This window comes from Sus scrofa, chromosome 1 (genome assembly GCF_054392235.1).
Source record: "Sus scrofa isolate SSC_HxYL_T2T_F1_AM1 chromosome 1, Sscrofa_HxYL_maternal_Yorkshire_Landrace_v2.0, whole genome shotgun sequence".
Lineage (NCBI taxonomy): Eukaryota > Metazoa > Chordata > Mammalia > Artiodactyla > Suidae > Sus > Sus scrofa.
Window position 1 is genome coordinate 8,373,007 of NC_139383.1, and position 26,510 is coordinate 8,399,516.

Consider the following 26,510-nt stretch of genomic DNA (forward strand, 5'->3'; position numbering starts at 1 on the left):
AAGATCTCTCAAAATTCAACAGTAAGAAAAACCACCTGTTTTTTTTTTTTTTTTTTTTTTTTTTAAGGGCAAAAGGTTTGAACAGCTCTTTCACCAATGAGAATAAATGCAGGGCAAATAAACCCATAAAATGATAGATAATCACCATCATTAGCCTCTAGGGACATGCACATTAAACCACAGTGAATACCATCATCACCTCTTAGAACCCTAAATGAAAACTGTGATCATAACAAGTGGTGGTGACCCGTACGTTGCAGATGGGAACACAAAAGTTCCTCTCTGGGAAACAGTTTGGCAGATTTATATAGTTTAACATACATACACTTAACAAATAACTCAACAACTCTCTCCTGGGTATTTAATCTAGAAAAATGAGAATGTATCTTTACATAAAAACCTGTACACAAATGTTTATAGCAACAGTAATTATAATTGTTAAAAAGTGGAGATAAGCCAAATTTTCTCCAAGTGGATAAACAGAGATACGTGCAACGATGTGGGTGAATCGCAGATATTACGCTGAGTGGAGGAAGTCAGACTCAAAAGACTACCCACTATACAATTCCATTTATAAAACATTTTGGAAAAAGCAAAACCACAGCCCCACAGCCCCAAAGAATAGATTAGTGGTTCCTAGTGGGGACAGAATATGACTACAGAGGGTGGCACAAAGAGCTGTGGGGGGTGGAACTGTTCTGGACCCTGATTATGGTGGTGCTTATACCCTACATGTGGCAAACCTCATAGCACCGTAGATTTTTTTAAAACAATTTTTAAAAACTCAGTGTTATTGTATGTTCACTTAAAAACAAAATACAATAGGCGTTCCGTTGTGGCTCAGTGGTAACGAAACCAACTAGTATCCATGAGAAAAGGGATTCGATCCCTGTCCTCGCTCAGTGGATTAAGGATCCGGCATTGCCATGAGCTGTGGTGTAGATTACAGATGCAGCTTAGATCCCATGTTGGTGTGGCTGTGGTGTAGGCCGACAACTGTAGCTCCAATTCAACCCCTAGCCTGGGAACTTCCATATGCCACAGGAGCAGCCCTAAAAAGACAAAAATACATACATACATACACACAGATTAAAGACATCATAAGAAACTGAATAAGACTGGAAAAATATATTCATGTTATATATGCCTAACAAAAGACTCATATACAGAAAGGATAAAGCATTCCTAGAAACAGAAGGAAGAAGATAGAAGAACCTATTAAAAAATAGAAGATTGAACAATCATTTCAGAAAAATAAGTAACCCAAAAGGCCAATAACTTAGTTAAGGGTTCAGCATCATTATTCATTAGAGAAAAACAAATGAAAACCACAAGGAGAAATTTCTACATACTCATCAATAACTTTTTATTTCAGAAGTTCCATTGTGGTACAGTGGGTTAAGGATCTGGCGTTGCTGCAACTGTGGCACAAGTCGAAACTGCAGTTTCCATCCCTGGCCCAGGAATTTCCACATGCCACTGGTACGGCCAAAAAAAAAAAAAAAAAATTTTTTTTTCCCCAAAAACTGTTGATGTCAACGGATGGCAAGGATGTGACGAAAGTAACTCATATACCGAATCAGCTTTGGGGGGAAACTGTTAGGCAGTGTCTATTAAAACTAAACATACGCCTATCCTACGACATAAAAATTCTGCTCATTCACATACGCTCAACACTTCTTCACCAAAAGACCACACGAATGTTCACAGCAGCTTCATTCATAATAACCAAAACCCAAAATGCCTACCAATGGTAGAATGGATAAATCAATTGTTGCATAGTCATGCAATAGACTACTATGCAGCAGTAAACAAACTTGACATATGCAATACCATGCATGATGTTGGGTCAAAAAAATCAGACAGAAAAAGCACATTGCTTGACTGCAATCATATGAAGTTTAAGAACAGACGAAATTAATACATAGTAATAGATGTCCGAATAGTAATTACCTCTGGGGTGTTAAGTATTGACTGGGAAGGAACAGGTCAAGGAAACCTAGGGTGATGAAAACACCTATGTCTTGATCTGGGAGCTGATTACATGTCTAAAAGTTCACTAGGCTGTCCTCTTAAGATCTGTGCACTTTATTATGTGACAGTTATACCTCAATTAGACAAAAAGGAAGAAAGATGAGGAATGAGGGAGACAAGAAAGAAAATGAAGGACAGAACAAAAAGGAGGAAGGGAGAGAGGGAGGGAGGAACACGAAAGAGAAACTAACATGATGGGAGGGTGCTCTTTAAAAATATGCTATGGGACATGTACTGTTATCTACATCTTAAAGATGGGACCACTCCGAGGTTTGCTGATGTGTTCATTTTCAGAGTGGTTGTGTGACCTGAGCAGAGGCTGGAACCCAGGTGTGTACGACGCCAAAGCCTTTGTTTTTCCACCTAGCACAAGTCACCACCTCCTAGAAAGATGCCCTGAGAAATCCCTCCCAGAATTTATCATTTCTTCCTGGGAAGGATGTCTATCTTATCACCTCCAGCCTTAGTTGAGCGTGGACCTTTCTGTCTCCCACCCACAATTGTGAGCCAGCTCCCAGAGGCTGGTGACGCGTCCATTCATTTTTTACTTCTTCCAGGGCTCAGCACCAGCTAAATTAACTTCTGCTCTATCGGGACAAGGACACCATTGGAAACTCTATTGCGGGTCTGCTCTTTGAACATGTCCTTTGATTTCCCAAGCCTGCAGGTTGCGGCTGGCACTTCTTTCCGAAGAGGAAACCGGTTAGAGGAGTGTAGCGATGAGTTCTGCCCAAGTGAAGCCTGGCCGCCCCGTGTTACACAGAAACTCAGATTCTGCGAGTGTTCGGAGCAGCTGCAGACGACCTGCCCCGCCCATGCCGAGCGGAAGCAGGTGCGCGGCGGGGAGGGGGAGGGGGGAGGAGGGAGGGGAGGGAAGGCGGGGACGCCCCTCCCTGCAGGTGTCCTGGCCCCGCTCCGCTCACCTGCGCGCGCACCCCTGCCCGGCGCGCGGCTCTGAGCCGGCCGCGCCTGCCCGCACGCATTTATACGGCGCTATTTTGGTCGTGCGCCCTGATTGGCCGGCCGCGGGTGAGGACACGCAGGCGAGCGCCGCGGGGCGGGGCCGAGGCCCGGGGAGGCGCGCTTCCGGCGCGGCCCGGCGGCGGCCCGGGGATGTGCGGTCCAGCGTGCCCGGGCTGGGGCGTCTTCGGCAGGTCCTTTGAGGCCGCGGCGCCCACTCTGCAACGTCGGTTGGGTTACATTTTAATGGAAGAGACTGCGTGGCCGAAAGGGGCTGCTAAGAACCAAACTAATTCACGCTTCTGGGAGGGGGTGGCCACATGGCCTGCCTCTTAGAAGCCACATGGCAGAAACTGCGAGAACCTTATCAGACACGAGCCCGAAACAGCTCGAGTGTCATTTCCTGTGTAGGAGCGCTGGTCAGCTCCCTCTGCCACCCTTAGGGCACCTGTCGCTAAACCAGCCGACTAAGGCCACCAGCCCTCTGAGGCCGTCGTCCTGCTGTGGCGCCGCCTCCCGTCCACTCGTCCCCGTCCCCGGGTGACGACTGTTACCCTTCTCTGAAGCCAGAGGAAGGAACACGCCCTAGGCAGCTCCAGAGGGTCTCGTTTCCACCTTGTCCCCATGTCGTGATCAGTCACGTTTGGCTTTCCCTGCTTCCCATCCGTCAGGTGGTATTGCTTCTCTGAGTTTCAAGTTTCTCTCATTTTGGTGACAGGCCGGTTTTGGTGAAAGTTACTGAATAAGCACAAAGTGTGATGAACGGAAAATCCCACCATGCTTAAAAAGGTAAGTAAAAAGGACCATATGAAGCCATCACAACCCTGTTGGATGGGAACTCACTTTAGGAGTCCCGTTTCCTCCTTCCAATCACCTCTGGTGGCAAAGCCCCTGCACACCTTTGGGATTCCCTGAGCCCACAGCCCTGATCGTTTGCAGTTAGATATATACAAAGAATATAACTTAGCAGCTATGGAACAACATCAGTAAACAGTTGTCATCGTTAAGTATTTTCAGTGAAGCCAGGCATTGTAAATGTTTAATAGGCATTTCTTTTAATCTTTACAAAATCCTCATGCCTTAGGTACCATTTTAATTTCTTTTTTACAGAAAGGGAAACTAAGGCTCAGAGGGACAGAATAACTTGACTGAAGCCACACATTAATAGGATGTCAGTGCGGGGATTTATACCCAAGGTGGTCTGACTTCAACGTTTGTGCCCTTTGGTACTAAGCTCTCTAGTTTCTTTTTTCTTTGCCTTATCTAACTGGACATTCAGCCTCGTCTGGCACAAAAGAAGTTGAGATCAGTCAGTAAGTGTCATAGTTTCCCAGGAAGATGTTTAAGAAAGGATTGCTAGGAAAGGAAACGGATGGTGTCAGGGATCTTAACGGCCTCTCCTTCTCCTGAACAACAAACCGTATTAAACCTGCACTGCAAAGCTTTGGAAAAGATTTTGAATTCTGCTGTGCCCGTTGATATGGAGACTGGAGCGGTTACCAGATGGCCTCACTTAAGTCCACTTGGTTAGGAACCAAGAAGCAAACTGGTTTCAAGACTGCCTTTCAAACACTTTTTTCTACACTTTCCCCACAGAGTTACCATAACCACGTGAAAGAAATTCCAAGTACAAGACATGGCAGTGACTCCGAGGCTCCAGATCCCCAGCCCACCACCCTCTCTGTCTTGATGTGCGAGTTTCTAGACTTCTTTGAAACCGATTATCCTTATCTGTAGCTTGCTTTGCAGCGAGGATAACGTGAGATCTGTGACGTTCCCACATTATTGTCTGGTGTACAGAGATATTAAAAAATGTCCTCTTTCATGCCCTTTTCCTTGACTGAAGGAAAGCACGTAGCTGTGATACTCACCCCTGTATTGTTCCTTCTGCACAGCTCCGTTGACAGTGCTGCATTCGTAGTCATCAAGACCTTTTATTAGCACCTGTAACTTTAAACACCCTTATTGAAACTTTCGGAACAGCATTTCCAAATATCAGCTTCAGCTTTGTGTCTGTCATTCATTTAACAAATAGTTACTAAAAATCTATTAGGTCTAAGACATAGGTTATTCTTCAGTAGATCTTTCTACAGAGTAACCTGGTTCACAAGTAGGCATTAGGGAAATAGATTGTATTTTTATGGTAGTGATAGCCTGTTCTTTCTTACTCTTTTTTTTTTTTTTTTTTGTCTTTTGTCCTTTTAGGGCCACACCCGCGGCATGTGGAGGTTCCCAGGCTAGTGGTCTAATTGGAGCTGTTGCTGCCAGCCTGCACCACAGCCACAGGATCTGAGCCGTGTCTGCAGCCTACACCACAGCTCACAGCAACACCGGATCCTTAACCCTCCAAGCGAGGCCAGGGAACAAACCCACAACCTCATGGTTCCTAGTCAGATTCGTTTCTGCTGCGCCATGACGGGAACTCCTGTTCTTTCTTACTGATCCCAAGCTCTAACTCTGGCCTTAATTCTTCTTGAAAAGGATTTGGTCTGGCAGGACAGAAAAGAAAAAAAAAAAAACTAAGAACAGGAACAACTATGCATTAACAAAAAACGAAGGCATTTTAAAAATATGTAATTCAGAGGATGTTTTTCCCTTTTAAAGCAATTCATTTTTGGCATTCTCACTGTGGTACAGAGGATTAATGATCCGGCTTGTCTCTGTGGAGGCACAGGTGCAGTGGTTTAAGGATCCAGCATTGCTACAAATGTGGCATAAGTTGCAGCTCCAGTTCAGATTCGATGCCTGGCCTGGGAACTTCCGTATGCCATGGGTGCGGTCAAAGAAGAATTTAAAAAGCAATTCATTTTTGTTGATTGATTATGCATAATCAATTAACATTGTTTTCGTCATTGCTGGTTATGCAGAAAAGATTTTAAGTCTTTTCAAATATAAAGTTATAAAATGTGCTGTTTGCATGTGTGTTGCATAGTAAGCTGGCAGTAGATATTACTACAGAAATATGTGAACTTTGCAAACTTGACACATCCAAATATGTTTTAAGTAAACCGAGTCTCCAGAAATTTGCAGATTATTACGTCTAAATAAATGTTTTGAATTTAAATGAAACTACTTTTTCCTAATTCAGAAGTGTGTGTCTTAGGTAACATGTACTTGATATCTAAATACCTGTTTGGATTATTGATTCCATCAAATGAGCAGCCAATTCAATAGAAAAAGAAGACAAGCCCACTTTTTAATTTATTTATTTACGTCCACTCCCGCAGCATACGGACATTCCTAGGCCAGGGGTTGAATCCCAACCACAGCTATAACCTGTGCCTCTGTGGCAACACTGGATCCTTTATGCCTCTGCACCAACCTGAGCCTCTGCAGTTAGGTTCTTAACCCACTGCACCACCGTGGGAACTCTGAGACAAACCCACTTTGTTTTTTTTACCATATTAACATGTACTTTTAGACTTAGCACCCTTTAATAGGACCTGTGTCGTAGAGGTGAGGAATTAGCAGTAGCTGAGCCTATAGTGTAATAAATGCTGATGCCAGTATTGCTCAATATAGTCATTTTGATTCATCCTTTTAATTCTTTTCATTGCCAGCAAGAGTAATTTAGAGTGTGATTGGCTCAGATTATTTTTTACTCCAATCAAGGGCTGTTCTTGAAAACCTGACTGCCCCCTACTTCTTTACTGTTGCCCCAATACAACATCCTCTGTTGACAAAACTAAGGGACCAAACAGTAGCAGGTCACAAAAGTGCCCTCCACTATTGCAAAGCGAGTGAACACAGCCTCGACCCTGGATTCTGAGCCAATGAGAATCTACATTTTATTTATTTATTTATTTATTTTGTCTTTTTGCCTTTTCTTGGGCCGCTCCCATGGCATATGGAGGTTCCCAGGATAGGGGTCTAATGGGAGCTGTAGCCATCAGCCTACACCAGAGCCACAGCAACATAGGATCTGAGCCGTGTCTGCCACCTACACCACAGCTCACGGCAATGCCGGATCCTTAACCCACTGATCAAGGCCAGGGATTGAACCCACAATCTCGTGGTTCCTAGCCGGATTCGTTAACCACTGCGCCATGACGCGAACTCCAGAATCTATATTTTAAATGGCCCTTTTCAAGCATGCATTCATTCATCCATTCATTCAACAAATTATTCTGAATTTCTTTCTGTGTCCCAAGCACACAAATAAATATGAATTAGTCATGGTAGCTGCTGTGACTGGCTGGGGTCTAGAGGAGATGACAGATAAGCAAGAAGATATGCAGCTGAGAACTCAGTTCTACCCCAGGAGAATTTAAGCATCGTGCAAGGGCTTGGAGTGGGAGAAGGTGATGGAGATCGCAGGCAAAACCAGGCTCGAGGGCTCCGGCTGCAGGAGTTTGGGGAGGTGGATGCAGTCGGAACCCAGCAGCCTGAGGACCACACTAAAGCATTTGATCACCACCCTGCAGGTAGTATGGAGCCTGAAGGAAGTTACGAGGGTGTCAGAAAAGCCGCCTGCTGGAGTCTGCGGACTGGCTGTCCACGCTCTACTAAAGGAAGAAAGGCGGAGGACTCGGATCTTGTCGTGTGTGATTCTCCCGAGTGGTGGTGCTGCTTGGCCCTCATACTTCCTGTGCTAAGGTATTTTCCTGTCTCTGCTTCCCCCACGGTTAGAACTTCTGCTGAACTTGTGGCCCTTTGGGGAAATTTTTCTGCCAGACATCAGTCCTTGTTCTCTGACATGAAACAGATGGTTTCGGCAGCCTAGGGAATAATTGCCACACTTAATACCTGCAGTGTTATAGTGTGTTTTAGACTTGGCCTTTTATCTAAAAACTGCACGTTTAAGGATTTTTTTTTTTTTTTTACTGACATTGCTCACTTTACTGAGAAGCATGATAAGGCTCTCTCCTTTACTTTATAGTAATGGCTCATCCAAGGTCCTAGCCAGTGAGGCCACATCACAGAATGCTACAATCTCTAAAGGGGCATGTTTTAACATAAACGCTACAGATAAGATGTAGGCTCAGCGTTCCTGCCAAAAGAATCAGTAGAGCATAAGAAATGCACACCATGGATTGAACAGTTAAAGGTCAGTTCAGAGGTACATCTGAGTTAGGGTAGGTGCTGGATACTGATTCTATGATGATTGTGTTCAAAGGCTGTGTAACTCAGAATTTGTCAGAATGAAATGCAGACATGTTCATGGCCATTTGCTGTGCCTTGCACTGGGGAATCTTGATTATTCCCTTGACAGTAAAACAGGATTATACCGCACCGGTGGGTCTGGGCAGGATGGTTCATGAGTGGGAGGCAGGGGGTGTTTCAACAGCAGGAATCCTAAAAATGCCTGGGATGTAAGATAAACCTTCCTCTGGCTAACAGCAGCAATCATTAGATACCTTCACTTAGTCCTTGGTCACAAGCTCACCTTCAAAGCTCGCTCAGATGACAGAGATCACTGGCTGAAACATGGTGATTGCTGTGGGAGTCTTGACTAAAGGGAGATGGATGGATGGATAGGTAGATGCCAGATAACTGTAGAGAGACAGAGATAGATAGGGAAGCTTCACCAGGTGCAGGAAAAGCCTTTTAGGAAGGAGCCGCTTCACACCTTTTAGGAAGGAGCCGCTTCACACCACTAGGGATATGTTGTCAAGATGGGCAGACCTTGAAAAAGCATGCATGATGTCTAGCTGTTGTCTAGAATTTCCCCAGGCATTCTCCAAAACCTGGAAGTTTCCATGGGAGAACCAGTGGCATACATTCTACACCTGGCTACATAACAACTCACTTGCCAGTAGAAGTGTATCTTTCAAAGTAATTACTCAGTTAAGGTATTTTCAGACTCGGTGTTCAGGACTGAAATTGCTGGTAGCAAGGGTGGATAACCTAATTGAAAACACTCTTACTACAAAGCATCTAAAATACTAGATAGAATACAACAAACCTCTCTTTAAATGCACATTTAAACCAGCAAGACCTAATTATTTCAGTAACCTAGAGGTTTAGGGATTTTAAGAAGTCCTACTTCGTCCCTGTGGATAAAGTTTGTCATGAAGTTTGCCTTTGAAAAGTGAGAGACATGCAGAGGAATAGATAGAGAAGATGTGGGGTGAGTGTGCGTGTGTATTAGAATGTTAGCCATAAAAAATAAATGAAATGATGCCTTTTGTAGCAACACAGAAAGACCTAGAGATTTTCATTCTAAATGAAATAAGCCAAATAGAGAAAGACAAATACCATATGAAATTATTTATATGTGGAATCTGGAAAAAAAAAGGACATGAATGAATTATTTACAAAACAGAAATAGACTCACAGACTTAGAAAACAAACCAAAGGGGAAAAGAATAAATTGGGAATTTGGGATGAACATATACACACTATTATGTGTAAAATAGAAAACCAACAAGGACCTCCTGTATAGCACAGGGAACTATATTCAATATTTTGTAGTAACCTATAAGGGAAAATTTATATATATCTGAATTATTGTGCTGTACAGCTGAAACTAACCCAACATTGTAAATCAGCTATACTTCAGTGTAAAAAAGTGAACAACATAAAATTAGAATTTCTAAAGTCACCTTCTTAAACTGATGTGTGTTGCTACCATTGCTGATCTATAAATATGAGGTGTATACAATCCATCATATTCCCATTCTAAAAACAAAGCAAGACCTTCCTGACTTAATATTCATTTTCAAAGCACTTGGGAGCCGTGGCTCACACACAGATGTACTGGGCAGGACAGTGGCCTGGCAGAGTCAAGAGACTGCTTCCATACAAAGAAATTGAGCAAATAAGTAAATATATTGAGGATAATGGGAGCCAGGTCCTCACTGTTGAAAAGGGGTGTTACAAATATGGAAAGAAGACTCGCAGACCTTGAGAACAAATTTACAGTTACCAAAGGGGACAGGTGGGGGGAGGGATGGACTGGGGGTTGGCGATTGGCATGTGCACACTCTGGTCTGTGGAATGACTGGCCAATGGGGACCTGCTGTATAGCACAGGGAACTCTACCCAATATTCTGTGATCATCTATATGAGAAAGAAGAAAAAATTAGAAAGAGAAACACCTCCCACAAAAAAACGCAAATACTAAAAGAGGAAACGAACCATGTTGTATCACGTTGTAACCGGAGGTATTAATATATACTGATGGTTTTCAGAATTTACTTATGTATGTGTACACATATATTTTCAGCTGCAGACTGTTGAGAACCTAAAGCAATGACACCCCAATAGCAATGAGCACACCTTACACCAAAACCTTGGTTTGTAAAGCCAGTTATTTACTGAAAGCAGCCAGGATTTCCTGACCCTGAGGCTGAGTCAGGGAACGTCAAAGATGAGCCAGGAACATCTTATTGGCCTAGAAAGTATGGAAGCACTATAGGTAAGTAAATAGACAGACAGACAGGAGAGACACCTTAAACTCACAGTAGCATGCCAGCCAATAAGTGCAGATGGAATGATAGCAAATCACCTTCTGGTAACCATCATCGTAATAATTAATTTAAACAGAAAGCTTCAATGAATGCTAAACCAAGTAAATAAAAGTTTGATGAGATAAATAAAATGAGATATTTGCATAGTCTCAAACAAAGAGAAAATAAGTTAGTGGTGAAAAACCTGACAGATACCACCTGAATCCCTAATCAAAAGTAACATCAGGAGTTCCTGTCGTGGCGCAGTGGTTAACGAATCCGACTAGGAACCATGAGGTTGCGGGTTCGGTCCCTGCCCTTGTTTAGTGGGTTAACGATCCGGCGTTGCCATGAGCTGTGGTGTAGGTTGCAGACGCAGCTCGGATCCCGCGTTGCTGTGGCTCTGGCATAGGCTGGTGGCTACAGCTCCGATTCAACCCCTAGCCTGGGAACCTCCATATGCCGCGGGAGCGGCCCAAGAAATAGCAACAACAACAACAACAAAAGACAAAAGACAAAAAAAAAAAAAAGTAACATCATTGCTGTGGCCACAGTGCAGACATGCCAAGTCCAAGAGCCACTCATGCACAGGCAATCCTGAAAATGGCACAGAAGTGCATTGAGAAACCATGAAGCTGAGAATCTTAAGACTTGAAATTTATGAGGGACATGTGCTTTGCCAAGAAGCATAGAAAGGGCCCAGAGAAGATGCAGGTCAACAATGCTGAGGTCATGAGTACACGTATGCCAAGGCGCTCAAGGGTCTTGTGAAGCCCAGTATCCCAAACTCAGGAAGCAGCCTGGTGCCTGCAGCCCCAAGGGCCTCAAGCTCTACCGGCCAAAGGCCAAGGCCAACACTCAAACTAGGCTCCAGCACCAGCTTCAGTTCTGGCTCCAGCTCAGGCCCCCTAAAGGTGCCTGTGGCCCATGAAGGGTCCTGAGTAAGGGCTCCATCTACCAGTGTGAGGAAAGAAGGACTGGTATCTTCCTGGCCTGCTCTCTGCCTGAGGCTGGTGTCCTCCTGTGCTACGTGTACAAATAAACCAGAGGTGGGAGCTGTCCAAAAAAATTAATATAATTGATAATGGGACAAAGAAACTCATGTGTCACCTGATAGCATGCAGCAAGAACATGAATCACTTCTGAGAAATTCCTACCAAAAATGCCTGATCCGAGTCTAATTATGAGAACCTATCAGACATACCCAATTTGAGGAGCATTCTACAAATTGGCCTATAACCTTCAAAATATCAGTGTTTTGAGAGACAAGGAAAGATTAGCAACCATTCCAGACTGAAGGAGACTAGAGAAACCCGACTAGATGAAGTGCCTAATCCTGATCAGATCGTTTAGCTATGAAGAATGTTATCAGGACAGTTGGTGAAACTTGAATGGAGTTGGTGGTAGTCGTAATATTCCAACGCTGATTTCCTGGTCTTGATGGTTACTTCATAGTTATGTAGAAGATCATTCTTGTCTGAAGGCCATATACACTCATGTTTTTCAGGCACTAAGAAGAAATCATGCCTACACTTTACTCTGAAATTGTTCAAGAACTAACAAGTTCTTCGAATTACTCTTGCAACGTTTTTGCATTTAAAAAAATTTTTATTATAGTTGTTATGCAATGTTCTGTCAATTTCTGCTACACACAAAGCAACCGAGTGATGCATTTATATACATTCTTTTTTTTTTCACATTATCCACCATCACCTTCCATCACAAGTGATTGGAGATAGTTCCCTGTGCTATGCAGCAGAATCGCATTGCTCATCCATTCCAAATGCAATAGTTTGAATCTACCAACCCCAAACTCCCAGTCCCCCCCACTCCTTCCCCCTCCCCCTTGGCAACCACAAGTCTGTTCTCCATGTCCACGAGTTTGTTTCTTTTCTGTAGATAGGTTCATTTGTGCTGTATATTAGATTCCAGATATAAGTGATATCGTATGGTGTTTGTCTTTCTGACTTAACTTCGTATTTTTGAACTCATTAAAGCAACACAAAAACACGAGGACTTTAAGCATGCTAGAGCTAATACCTTTGTACCAAAATTGTTACTGTCCAATCATTAAACACTTAGCAGGAACCCACTGGGTGCGATGCAGTCTGTCCAGTCACCTTTACTGAGCCAATTGTGCCTCACTTTGAAAAAAACGATTCTGAAAAGTTGGATCTGGCAGCATAAATTTACTTTTTGAGATCAAGTATCTGTTGAAGTCCGAATCTGCCGCACGGGGAGCCCAAGTCCGTGTTTTTTCCATTGGAGCAGCCTTGCATTAGGAGCCACCTCGAGTCATAAAATGCTTGACTAGTACCAAGATTCTCGTTGCTTACCGCTCGTGATTAGTGTTACATTCAGGTTGGAAATATACCCAGGGACAGGTCCAGGTTTTATTTCTGCCCCCCTCCAAAAATATATGTATAAAATTATGAATGTAAAATTTAGCTAAGGCCCTTTGCAGGGGGCCATGCAAGTGACAGGCCCAAAACTCGTGCCCCACTTTCTCTGTAAATCCAGCCTTGACTGCACACAGATCCAACAGCCTGTTCGTGAAAGTCAAGAGGTAACTTGACTCGGTGACTTCCTCTGTGGTAGAGTCGTTTAACTTTAGTGAATCAAGGTTCTTCTAGGACTTTTCTCTCCAGTGAAACCTAAGCTTTGATTTGGGCTGTCCCCTTAGCACCCCCCTTGGGGCCAGGAGAGTGACCATACGCACCCGTGAAGAAGCCTTGTTCAGTATTCGCTCAGCACCACCAGATTTCTCGTGGGTTTGTTCCCCAGGCAAACCCATTTCCTTTGAGGCCATGCTTCCTGTGCGGAGGTCACGTAATAAGGCCTTGGGGAAGGACTGGGCTTCACAGCGTGATGTGCGTGGTCACCTGGAGAAGGTCAGCAGGCGGTTAGGCTGAGTGGCCGTTTGCTGCAGTATTCCTGTCACCTGTGCCGCGTGGGCTGAGTTACCTACGTACCAAAACCTGCTGTGTGCCTGGGCGTGCGGGGCGCTGTACGAGGCACTACAGGCCTTCCTCACCGGGGACCCCTCAGCTTCCCGGGACCCTCCGTGACTCCACCCCACCTCCTGTCAAGTCTCAGAGTCCCATCATGAGAGCCGCCGAGGTCCCCATTTAGCTCCTTACGGCCCACAGGACAAGGTTCGGACTCCTTGGATCAGCCTCGGGGTGCCTTTCCCCCTGCGCTCCGGCCAGCCCGGATGCTCTTCCCAGAGGCCACATCCTGTCCCGCCGCCTCTTGGCCCCCGCGTCCTTCTCTCACTGCCCGACGCAGCCCTTCTCCTCTTCTCCCGCCGGCAGACCTCCACTGGGGCCCGAAGAATTGGCCCGTCGTGGTCGCCTCAGGCCGGCTTATAAATGACAGACCGGATTTGTCACAGCACTGGGGCTGGAGGCCTGAGGTCGGGCACCAGCATGGCTGGTTTGGGTGGATAACTGACCCCTTCCCGCCGTGTCCCCATGTGCCGGACGTGGGGACGGGTGGCTCCAGAGCCCCTCTGATGGGAGCACTAAGCCCGTTCACCAGGGCTCGTCCCTCGTAAACCACCCCCCCAAAAGGCCCCACCTCCCAACACCGTCATCGTTGGGGGGTCACGGTTTCAACATACAAATTAGGGGGACACATTCAGATCCCAGCACAGCCCAACGTCACCTGCTCCGTGAGGTCTCCACCTCTCCAGGGCAGAGTCAGCCATTCCCTCTCGTGTTCTAGGGCGTGGAGCTCACTCTTCTCACTTCTACTGTCGTCACCCTCAGTTTGATAACAAATCCTTTGTCAAGTGTCCACAGTCCCCTAGAAACAGCCAGAGTCAGGGACTGCATCTTGCTCGTCTCTGTAGACCCAGCACCCTTGCCCTGGGCCTGGCCTGTGGTTGCTACTCAGTTGTTTCACTAAGCCTCGGTTGTTTATATCAGCGAGTCTTCCATTTACTAACTGCCCGCCCTCTGCCAGCTTGACTCAATAAATGATAAAATGCATATGTGACCCAAGGAGAGGGTGGGGGGCCTCTGGGAGGCCTCCTCCCTTGGGTAAACGAGGGTGAGATGACTAGGTTGTCATCTTGGACTGAGACCTGGGATCAGGGAGTCCAGGGGTGGGAGGGGCTCCTGGCTGGCAAACTTTGGTCAGCAAGAGGCCACCGCAGGAGCCTCCTGGGATGGGGGCGGCTCTGGGGCGGGGCTTCTCAGGAGGGTGGGGAGGAGCAGGCCGTAGGTGATGGGGCTCTCCAGCCAGTGCCAGGAAAACAGGGGACACAAGGGGTGGTCTTGTGTGTCCCTTTGCCTCTGAAACTGGGAGACGTCTCTGCATGTTGGCTAAAGCCGTAAAAGAACAGATAAGAACTGGAGTAGCGCTGATGCACCCGCGTGAAGACTTCATCCTTTCACGTACAAACCCATCTGAGGGAAACACAAAGCTCAGCCAACTGGCTTTAAGATTGTTTGTTCTGCCCTGTTAAAAAGAAGGGGAGGAGATAAAAAATAAGGATTAAAAAGTGCCAGAGACTGGGGAAGATAAGTCATGGCCGTGTAGATTCTGCGCATTTCATCAACATTCCCAGTTGCTCTTCCAGAGCCGTCTGGCCTGGCCGGAGCCTGGCGTTGCCTGACACCGTGTTTATCTCCTGGGTCAGCTCTCAGGGAAATATGTGGAGGCGTGAACTCCCCGCTCTCTGCTCAGGGCGCCTCAGTGGCTGCATGCAGCCCAGCTCCTGCTGTTGTGGGGCCGCGTGTGGCCCGGCCGGCCCTGGAGATACCCGACCCCAGAAAACCTGCCCCTGGGAAGTCCCCATCCCGGTCTGTGTACCTCAGGTTAGAACAGGTCAAGGGTGTCCCGGTAGCCTGTGGCAGAAATGGAGTCTGCCATGTGGTGACACTTTAGTGTAAGGACAAGCTTGTTTCAGATTTTTTTTCCTTTTTTTTTTTTGGTCTTTTTGCCATTTTTCTTGGGCCACTCCTGTGGCATATGGAGGTTCCCAGGCTAGGGGTCAAATCGGAGCTGTAGCCACTGGCCTACACCACAGATACAGCAACGCGGGATCCCAGCCGCGTCTGTGACCTTACACCAGAGCTCACGGCAACGCAGGATCCTTAACCCACTGAGCAAGGCCAGGGATCAAACCCGCAACCTCGTGCTTCCTAGTCAGATTCGTTAACCACTGAGCCACGACGGGAACTCCCTTTTTTTTTTTTTTTTAAGGGTCCTACCTGCAGCATATGGAAGTTCCCAGGCTAGGGGGTTGAATTGGATCTACAGCTGCCAGCCTACATCACAGCCACAGCAGTGCCAGATCTGAGCAGCATCTGTGACCTACACCACAGCTCACTGCATCACCAGATCCTTAACCCACTGAGTGAGGCCAGGGATTGAATCCACATCTTCATGGATGCTAGTCAGGTTCTTAACCCTCTGAGCCATAATGGGAACTCCCTTGTTTAGGATATTTTAAAGTAACTTCTTCCACCTGTAAGTTAGTCCCAAGGAGTACCCTGAGTCTTTTCCCCTGTTTGTGTCCAGGAGCAGGGACAGTCTCTGTCCTTGCGAGGCCCTGGGAACTAGGTCCTTCTGCCCTCTTGTCGCGGCCAGCCATGCAGTTCTCCCCTCTGTCCCAGCAGCGTGGGCTGCCGTGCACCCCAAGGGCCGCTCATGAAAAGAAGGGGGCTGCTGCCTCAATCGGGAGCCGTCTGTTCGGGGATATGTTGGCCCAAGGCTCAGAAGTAAACGGGGACATAGCGCTCCTCTGCTTCCGCTGACGATGGTGATAATAACAGCGATGATGACGACGACGACAGCGGCAGCATCAAGGATTCTCTCTCTCGGCTGCTGTGCTGTGCCAGGCGCCGTACTGAGCACTTAATACATCGTCTCATCCAGTCCTGAGGGATTGGTGTCACTACCCATCTTTCCAACCTGCCTAGTGTCCCAGCGACTAAATTGCAGAGGCCCCCAAACTCCTAGCCTTTCCAGCCCTCCCACGCCCCCGAGGATGTCCCGTCCTGGAACTGGGGGCAGTTGCCATACATGACGACTCACCGGGTCACCCACTGCCTTATGGCGGGTCTGGAGTGTCTTTACTCTCCTCCCCACCCAGTCTCCCCACCAGGGCTCATCTCAGCCCCTCGTGTGCCAGGAGGCCTCCCTGGCTGCCAGGGTCCACTGACCCATCCCCTCTCGAGTACTGTCTGGTACCCCACATACTCAAAAGTGTGATCCTGGACCAGCAGCCTTGGGAGAAATGCGGACCCTCAGCTCCTACCCCCGATTTGTGTTTTAAAAGTCCCCAGGTGGCTCCAGCGCACTTAGGCTCTCTGATCTGTCTTCCTCACCTATCGATGGCCTCATACGGTTTAGAGCTGTCTGACTTTCTGGAGAGACTGTGAGTGGAATGTTGATTTGCCCCCATTGCTGGAGACTGTCTAAATTGGATGGTTAGCATAGAGCAGGTGATTTGAGGTCCTCGAACCCCGGAGTGGTCACAGCATAAGCCCTGTTGAGTGGCAGCTTGTACATCAGTATTATCACAAGGACCCCAGTGGCCTTTCAGACACCACCCCCACCTGACTTTGTTTGGGCCCTAGAGGTGCGTAGATGTTCACTCGTTTACACAGGGCGGTGGGGCGCTGAGGTTCGTGGAAGAAATGATGCTTTGGGGTTTTTTTTTTTTTTTCATGCTGAAAGAACCCAGCCCCGACTCTGGAATTCTCCCCGAGGGCTGAGGGCTGCCTCTCTGACCCCACGTCTCAGGTGTCCCCAGTGCCCGATCCTACTGCGTTCTTGGCGGCACAGCAACGCTGAATCAAAGGGAAGCACCTCCTGCAGGCTCGGGAATTTCAAAGCCCGTTCATGAGAGTTTAGAGGAGTCCCCTGGGGTCTGCCGGCTGCTGCCAGGCCCCGTGACTGTGCCTCTCCCGGGCAGCCACTGCCTCTTAAACCGCTCTCACTTTTAAAAATCACCTCTTTAACATGTGCACCAGCACCGAGAGAAAAACTATATGTTTACTCTTTCTCACTTCCTGTGGGAAGGGTGGGGCCCAGCGCTGACGACGGGTGAGCAGTTGCTGTGACTCACTCCGGGAGTGAAGGCCTTTTAGAGCAGGGAGGGAAGTGACTCGGTGATTTGCGTGGTCTCTGGAATGCAGGTGTGGGCTGGACCTTCAGGAGGGTTTGCTGATAAAGGAGAGCTGTGAGAAGGCAACCCTGTTACATAAAAGCATGTTGTGAGGGTGTGTGGTGTGTGTCTGCCGCCACCCCCACCCCTTGAGGCAGAGGGCAGCCTTTGGCGGGGCCAGAGTGCCAGAATGTTCTCTCTGTAGTAAGCATCAGTGTGTCTCCTTGGGTGGAGCCCCAGGCTTGCCCTTGCAGGGAAGGACCTTGGCAGGTGCCCGGTTAGATGCTACTGAGGCTGTAAGGATGCAGCCGAGGCAGCTGGTGTCAGGGTGCCTGCCTGGTTCTCTGTGAAAGTGAGTCCCAGGCTCTGAAGTGCAGGTCTGGACGGACAGGTATCAAGTCAGGCCCAGGGAGGCTGGACTCAGGGACTCAGGGACTCAGGGACTCTGGGGCTGAGCTGGCACGTGCGTCCACTGCATTTGCAAGACCCTTGAGCCTTGGTGCAGGGAGCCCAGAACAAGGCCAGGAAGAGTGCAGGCGTGGAAGGCAGCGGGTGGGTGGAGAGGCCGCACCTGGTCTGCTGACGGTTCGTGTGTTAGCTTGTCCTTTCCTTTCTCTGTTTCAGAGGTGGTGTCACAGAAAGCTTAGCAGAGGGCAGCCCAGTGAGCCCGTCATGGCTGCAAACTCAGTTCTGCTGCATGCTCGATTCAGAGTCCTTAGGCAAGTTTCTTAACCTCTCTGTGCTTCAGTTTCTGCCTCTCTAAATGGACAATAATAGCATTCGCCTCTTAAAATTGTTGTGAGGATTAAAGGGATTAATTCCTGCAAGAGTTTAGAACAGTAGCTGGCACTCAATGAGTATTAACTATTCTTTGTGAACAAAACTCCATGTCCTAGAGGGTGGCAGGGATGGGGTAGGGGAAGCTTTTTTTAATCTTCTGAAATTTAAGAGGCAATCTTCACCCAAAAATTTTTCTACACTGTCAAAAAGAAAGACCAGCACATATATCACTTCCTGGTGCCAGGGACACATTTTCAGATTATGTTGTAACATGGTAGCAAAGCCCTAACTCTGCTTTAGGAGAAAACTTAACCTTAGGAAAAATATTCTGCCTGGGGCTGGTTCTTGAGCCATTTCCGTTTTTAGAATTAACTCTTTGGTCTAAAATTAGAATACCAGTGTTCTGAATCTGCACCGGAAGGCTTTTGATTGGTATTTCTATGTAAAACATATGGTTTTATGGAGGAAAGACAGACATCAAAATTAAATCTATTGGAGTTCCCACCGTGGCACAGGGGAAACGAATCTGACCAGGAACCGTGAGGTTGCAGGTTCCATCCCTGGCCTCACTCAGTGGGTTCATGATCCGGCATTGCCACGAGCTTCGGTGTAGGTTGCAGACGCAGCTCGGATCTGGCGTTGCTGTGGCTCTGGTGTAGGTCGGCGGCAACAGCTCCGATTTCACCCCTAGTATGGGAACTTCCATATGCCACAGGCACAGCCCTAAAAAAGAAAAATAAATCAATAGATTAAACCCAGTTAGGTTTCTGCCTCTTTTTACAGTAACTGTAATACCAATCACTGCTTCACTGCTTCCAGAGAGCCCTCCTGGAATCTATTGAAAATGCAAGACTCTGTTAATCTCTGTGCATCCATTCATTCGTCTATTCAACAAGCATTTATTGAGCATTGACTGCATTCAAGTTAGATGCTATTAAGGGTGTAAGGATACAGGAGATCTAGGGTTAGACTGTAGTCAGTGCACGACACACATACACTAAATTAGGAGGGAGTCAAAAGAAGAAAAAACACAGAAGAGACCATAGCATGTTCACATCAGGATGCGCTAATTTAAGATTATAAAATCAGGAGTTCCTGTCGTGGCACAGCAGAAACGAATCCGACTAGGAACCATGAGGTTGCGAGTTTGATCCCTGGCCTCGCTCAGTGGGTTAAGGATCTGGCATTGCCATGAGCTGTGGTGGGACGCAGATGCGGCTGGGATCTAGCATTGCAGTGGCTGTGGCATAGGCCAGCGGCTGTAGCTCCCATTAAACCCCTAGCCTGGGAACCTCCATGTACGGCCCCAACTAAAAATAAAATAAAATAATAAAATCAAACCCAGTAACATTTCCAAATGTAGATGTGTTCCCTGTTGAGGAGCTCAGCGGTGTATGGCCTGTTTAATCAGGGAAGTTCAGAGGCTTGGCGAGAATCACAGTCACACGAACCGTAGCCAGGCAAGCCAGACATTGGTAATCACACGAGGAAAGGAAAGAACCATGTCTCTTTGAGCCAAAGGTTTCTCGGGTGGCAATGGGAAGCAAACAACAGAATTAAGATGTAGCATAGCCTTCCCTTTCATAAACACTGTTTGCTATAATCTCATGAATTCGCATAAATTCCATGTGTACTTCTTGTACTAAGAGAATGCACTGCTTTCATGACACAAAAAGAGCACTCTGCCTTCTTTAGAGGAAGGGAATTGTTGTCACATGAAGCCTATTGCCTAGCAACAAAACAGCAACTCATCACACCTTTCTCCCAGCCACAGCCACACAGCCTCACCCAGTTGCCTGCTCATTCCTCCCGACTTACAAACACAGGACTCTTGTAATAGGATCTGCGGTTGCGATAACTGGGTTTTAAGGTTCTCTTTTAAAACACCAATTAGTATGAAGTCCTGCCAATTCCTAAGAATTTAATCATATAGTCAGAGCCTCTGAAAAAGCCATGACGTATAAAACAAGCGGGCCATGGGGCTGGGTTCCTTTTCTTTTCCTTTTTCCTGAACTGAAAGTGTCTTAGCAGTGTCTCTCTTTTGCCCCTTCGCCAGGGGCACCAGGCTGGTCCCTCCCCTCTGGCTCTCATGATTGGCATGAAAATGGAGTCTGCCACACACAGCACTTCTTTTGAGAGTCTACATCTGTTGGTAAAAACCCAAATCCATTTCAATGTCAGGTTTGTTTCATTGCCTGATGCTCAGTCAAAGGGAGCAGCTCCTCTCACTTTCACATGTTGTGTTTCACAGAGCCAGTGGACACGGTGTTTGGAAGTCAGTTGCTAACCAACATTCTGTAGAACAGAGTGTATTCAGCACCGTGACTCAGAGATAAATTGCTTCACCCTCTTGGACCTCAAACCGGGTGTGCCCTTTGCTATAGATTGACACAGTGCTTAACCCTTCCAGGTATGGGGAAAGTCCACTGGCCTCCTTTCTCTCCAAAGTCTCAGCTGTGTCTCAGTGGTGGCAGAGGGCTTGGAGGGATGCAGGAACTGCCGGTTCAAGGAGATGATGGTTCTTGGGGGCTATCTCACCTAAAAGCTAGATGAGTTGTTTCTTAATGTTTCAGCTCTTGGGAGTTCTCATGGTGGCGCATCGGAAACAAATCTGACTAGGAACCATGAGGTGGCGGGTTCGATCCCTGGCCTCACTCAGTGGGCTAAGGATCCAGCATTGCCGCGAGCTGTGGTGTAGGTTGCAGACGAGGCTTGGATCTGGCGTTGCTGTGGCTCTGGTGTAGTCCTGCAGCTACAGCTCTGATTAGACCCCTAGCCTGGGAACCTCCATATGCTGCAAAAAGATAAATATATATATATATTTTTATATATGTATGTATGTTTTTTATATATGTATGTATGTTTCAGCTCTCAGCAGGAGCACCAGTGACAGGAAAGTGCAAACCTCAGCAGTTCTGCACTTGGTGGTCAAAACTAGAATAACTTTCATCTCTAGCCACATAGGCAGTTGTACATTCAGGAAAAGTTCACTATTCCATGAGATGAAGCCTGTTATCCCATCCTATGTATTACCTTTTTGAAGTAGACATTTAAAGCGTGCTTTTCTTGCCAGTATTACAAGGTCTTAAGGCTCTAATACTAGCTGGAGGCCTGAATAGGAGGGGCGCCCTGTCTGAATGTTCATAAATGTTCTCTTGTGCAAATAAGTAAGGAAACTACTGTGACACCAATAGGAATACATTCAGCTTCAGTCATCAAGGATTTTTTGACTTGATCATTTGCCCTTTTCTTCCAAGCTTATTTCTCTGCTTAAGGTCAGTTGCGGTAGGAGTCCAATGGCTTGTAATAGCAGCAAAGGCAAACTAGTTAATGTGAGCTCTGAAATGTTGCCGCAGTCTTAATACTGCTAATGGATGGCTGATGATTTCTGCAAGAGTTAAGGAGAATCTAGAGTGACCCAAGAGACTGGGAAGGTAGTTTTTTTGTTTGTTTGTTTGTTTTTTAAAAAAGACATTTGTTTTTTAGAACAGTTCCAGGTTCACAGCAAAATTGAGCAGAAGGTATAGAGATCTCCCATATACCTCCTGTCCGGCGGCCCCACGAAATCTCACCCCGTTATCAGCATCGCCACCAGGATGGTGCACTTGTTACAGCTGATGAAGCTACAGGACCACAGTAATCACCTGAAGTCCATCATCAGCATCAGAGTTAATTCTTGGAATTGTACATCTTACGGGTTTGGACAAGTCTGTAATAGCAGGTATCTGCCATTATAGTACCATCCAGACGAGTGTCACTGCCCTAAAATCCTCTGTGTTCCATTTATTCACCCCAATCCCTGACAGCCAGTGATCTTTTTACTATCTCCATAGTTTTGCCTTTTCCAGAATGCTATATAGTTGGACTCGTACAGTAGGTGGCCTTTTCAAATTGGCCTCTTTTACTTAGCAACATGCATTTAAGTTTCCTCCACGTCTCTTCATGATTTGATGGCTGAATAACATTCCGCTGTCTAAACGCACCGCACTTTATCCTTTCACCTGCTAAAAGGTGTTTGCTTCCAAGTCTAGGGGTTATGAATAAAGCTGCTGTAAACACTCATGTGAAAGGCTTTGTGTGTGACATAAATTTTCAACTCATTTGGGTAGATACCAAGGAGGGCGATTGCTGGATCATAGAGTAAGAGTATGTTCAGTTTCTTAAACCACCAAACTGTCTTCCAGCGGGACTGTGCACTTTCCCACCAGCGAGGAGTGAGAGTCCCTGCTTCACCACACCCTCGCCCGCGTTTGCTGTGGTCATTGTTTTGGATTTTGGCTATTCTAATAGGTGTGCAGTTGTATCTCTTTTTTTTGGGTTTGGTTTGGTTTTTTGCTTTTTAGGGCTACACCTGTGACACATGGAAGTACCCAGGCTAGGGGCTGAATCAGAGCTGCAGCTGCCAGCCTACACCACAGCCACAGCAACGGCCAGATCCGAGCCGTGTCTGCGATCTGCACCCACAGCTCACGGCAACACCGGATCCTTAACCCACTGAGCGGGGCCAGGGATCAAACCTGCGTCCTCACGGATACTAGTCAGGTTCATTTCCACTGAGCCACAATGGGAGCTCCTGTTGTTTCTTTAATTTGTATTTTCCTGATGACAAATGATGTGGAGCATCTTTTCATAGGCTTATTTGCCACCTGCAGATCATCTTTGGTGAGGTGTCTATTCAGGTTTTTTTCTGAATTTTTAGCCAAATTATTTGTTTTCTTATTTTTGAAGGAAAGAAGTTGTGGTGGGTAAGTTAGTCTTTTAATCACCTAAACACTGAGATGTGTCAGCTATGCCTCCAGACCCCATGGTGCAGTAAAGAACCACCTTCCAGAATGGCCCTCAGTCTGGCACAAAGGTGACTCAGAGGCTAAGGACACAGCCTTGAAAACCCCTGGCTCTGTACCCTTCCTACTGGAGAACCCTGGGCAAGAGTTACTTTACATCTCTTACGCTCAGGTGTCTTCTCCATGAATGTTAAGATCATAATAGTCGTTACATCTCGGGCTCTGTACAGGTTAAATAAGATGACACTGGCGGTGCTCTGGCACAGTGCCTGACACGTAACGTAAGGGCCCAGGAAACATTATTTGTTACTAGTAAGAGGAGAACCATGGTGTGGAATTATTAAGTGAAACTAACTGGGTTTTAAGGATAGGAGTCTTGGCCAATAGGGTTTGTGTATGAGTTCGCTAGGAATGCCATAACAACACATTAAAGATCATATGGCTTAAATAACAGACTTTATTTTCTTACCACTTCTGGTGGGCAGAGGTCCGAGGTCAAGGTGTTTGCAGGGTTGGTTTCTTCTGAGGCCTCTCTCCTTGGCTCATATATGACCACCTTCTCACTGTCGTACACAATCTTCTTTCTGTGTGTCTGTGCCCGAATTTCCTCTTCTTATGAGAAAGAACATCAGGCGTTCCCATCATGGCGCAGTGGTTAACAAATCCGACTAGGAGCCATGAGGTTACGGGTTCGATCCCTGGCTTTGCTCAGTGGGTTAAGGATCTGGCATTGCCGTGAACTGTGGCGTAGGTTGCAGACAAGGCTCGGATCTGGTGTTGCTGTGGCTGTGGTGTAGGCCAGTGGCTATGGCTCTGATTCGACCCCTAACCTGGTAACCTCCATATGCCATGGGAGCAGCCCTAGAAAAGGCAAAAAGACAAAAAAAAAAAAAAAAAAGAAAGAAAGAAAGAAAGAAAGAACATCAGTCATATTGGATTGGGGCCCATCCTGACGACCTCATTTTCAGTTAATTAACTTTTTAAAGACCCCACCTCCAGAGAGTCACGTGCTAAGGTACTGGAATTTTGAACTTCAACATATAAATTTTCAGGGAACACAATTCAACCCATAAGAGTCTGGAAAATCCATGTCCTTTAGTTGAGCTTTTCAGGGAAATGAGATACGTTTTGAAGACATGAGGAAAAGAAATTCTGTCTGCTTTACACACTCAGAACTCTGCTTTCCAGGGCTTGGCACATGAGGAAGCTGGCACTGTGAGGTGGAACCAGCAAAACTGCTGTGTTAGATGGAGTCCTCGAATCTCACTAGGCTCCTCAGTGCGCAGCCCCACACATGATGTGTTGAATTGTGGGTCCCCCGAATCCGTCCGTTGGAGCCCTAACCCCTAGTGTCTCAGAATGTGGGCTTCCTTGTAGAGGTAAAATCGGATTTAAAACAGGTGCTTGAGGTGTGCTCTGATCCCGCGAGACTGGGTCACAGAGGGGGACGTTTGTATCCTGAGGCACACGTTCGGAAGATGATACAAAAGGCACATCTACAAGCCAGGAAGGAAGCCTGGAACAGAGCATCTCCCAGCCCTCAGAAGGAACCAACCCGTCTGGACACCTTGATTTAAGACTTCTATCCTCCCGAATTGTGAGAAACTAAATTTCAATTGTTTAAGTAGTGCTTTGTTAGGGCATGCGTCTTTCATTTACTTGACAATCATTTAATCTGTTTTCCTGGTGTGCTTGGCCTAAACATTTGGCAGGCAGGGTACATTTCCTACCCTTGTAGAAAGCTTGTAGGCTTTGGGGAGGAGCAAGTATATTAAAAATACCATTTGGGGAGTTCCCATTGTGGCTCAGTGGGTTAAGAGCCTGAATAGTCTCCTTGAGGATGTAGGTTTGATCCCTGGCCTCGCTCAGTGGGTTAAGGTCCAGTGTTGCCACAAGCTGCAGTGTAGTTTGCAGATACAGCTCGGATCCAGCATTGCTGTGGCCTGTGGTGCAGGCTGGCAGCTGCAGCTCTGATTCGACCCCTAGCCTCGGAACTTCCATATGCTGCAGATATGGCTGTAAAAAGAAAAAAAAAAAAAAGTCGGTTGGGTTATGGAGTTCCCTGGTGGCTCAGCAGGTTAAAGATCTGGCATTGTCACTGCTGTGGCTCTGGTCACTGCTGTGGCTTGTGTTCGGTCCCCGACCCAGGGACTTTCAAGTGGCCCAGGAACTTCCACATGCTGCGCGGGTGCAGTCAAAAAGAAAGAAAAAAAAAACATTTGGTTTAATTGTGGCTGGTTTTCCACTTCCTTGTTTGTTGGGAAATGTGTTTTCAGGTTTTATTTTACCTTGGTGTCGAAACACTGATTTTACTAAGAAGGAGTCTTTCTCTGCAGGGCGGGGGAAATGTTCAGCCTCCCTCAAGTGTCCTGCCCAGAGCCCGACTCCCCCAACACCCCTCCTCCCCCACACCCCATCCAGTTAGTCCCAGGCCTTCCTCCTCCTGGGACCTCTGGGAAGGCCAGTCGGCCTGGCCACAGCTCAGTCCAGCCCATCCCTCTCTGCCTTAAAGCACTCCAGCGACTTCCTATTTTCCCAAGACAGCTGTGGCTCCCTTGGTGTCCTGCTTCAGCCACGTTGGCCTTGCTCCCTGCAAGAACCTGGGTTTGCTGTTCTTTCTGCCTGAATCCATCTCCCCTCATTTCTTGACCTGGTCAGTCTACTTCCTTTCAGATCTTATTTAGTCACCATTTCTCCTGGAGGACTTCCCTTGAGCACTTGACTTAGGGCAGATCTTATAACTCCTATGATAACTCAAATACCATGTCCATCTATCTCCTTATCACAGTTGAGATTTTTCAGTTTATTTGTGCAATTGTTTGATAACGCTAAGCTCTGTGAAGGTGTGTCTGTGTCCATTCATGACAATATCCTTAGTGCTTGGGCACATAGTTGGGGCTCAATAAATATTGGTTGAATAAATCAATGAATCAATGACTGAGTGGGTCACTACTGACCCCTAAAATATCCAGTCTGAGACGCGAGCTACAGTATTTGAAAAATAGTAAAGTAGCAGTGAAAATGGGAAAAGTCAGTACAAATTTGAGTGTTATTGTGGAAATAAACTTTTTGCAAATTTGTTTAATGTTAAACTCTTCTTATCTCTGAAAATTGAGTCCCTTCTATTACACTTTGGGTTTGTTGTTGTTGTTCAAAAGAATTTTTTTTTTTATTGAAGTATAGTTGATTTACAATGTTGTGTTCAAGGGACACAGCACAGTGATTCAGTTATATATGTATCTCCTTCAGATTCCTTTCCCTTACAGGTTATTACAAAATATTGAGTGTAATTTCCTGTGCTATACAGTAGGTCTTTGTTGGTTATCTTTTTTTTTTGGGCCGTGCCCATAGCATGCAGAAGTTCCCAGGCCAAGGATCAAACCAGAGCCACAGCAGTGACAACACCAAATCCCTAACTACTAATAGACCACCAGGGAACTC

The 26,510-nt window shown here is 46.6% G+C and overlaps 1 long non-coding RNA gene across 3 annotated transcripts in view; it reads left to right on the plus strand.

Annotated features, from left to right (window-relative positions):
- Positions 1–2,606: 2,606 nt before the first annotated feature.
- LOC100521937 (uncharacterized) overlaps positions 2,607–26,510 on the plus strand; it is a 47,980-nt gene continuing 24,076 nt past the window's right edge. Inside the window, exons 1-4 of one of the 3 annotated variants that reach the window (XR_014843813.1) lie at positions 2,607–2,866; positions 3,713–3,783; positions 4,591–4,888; positions 5,301–6,058. This is a non-coding gene — a long non-coding RNA (uncharacterized LOC100521937). Of the gene's footprint in view, positions 2,867–3,108; positions 3,784–4,590; positions 4,889–5,300; positions 6,059–7,418; positions 7,591–21,771; positions 22,350–26,510 lie in introns of those variants that run through there. The other 2 variants (XR_001305865.3, XR_002342336.2) reach the window with 2 other exon arrangements.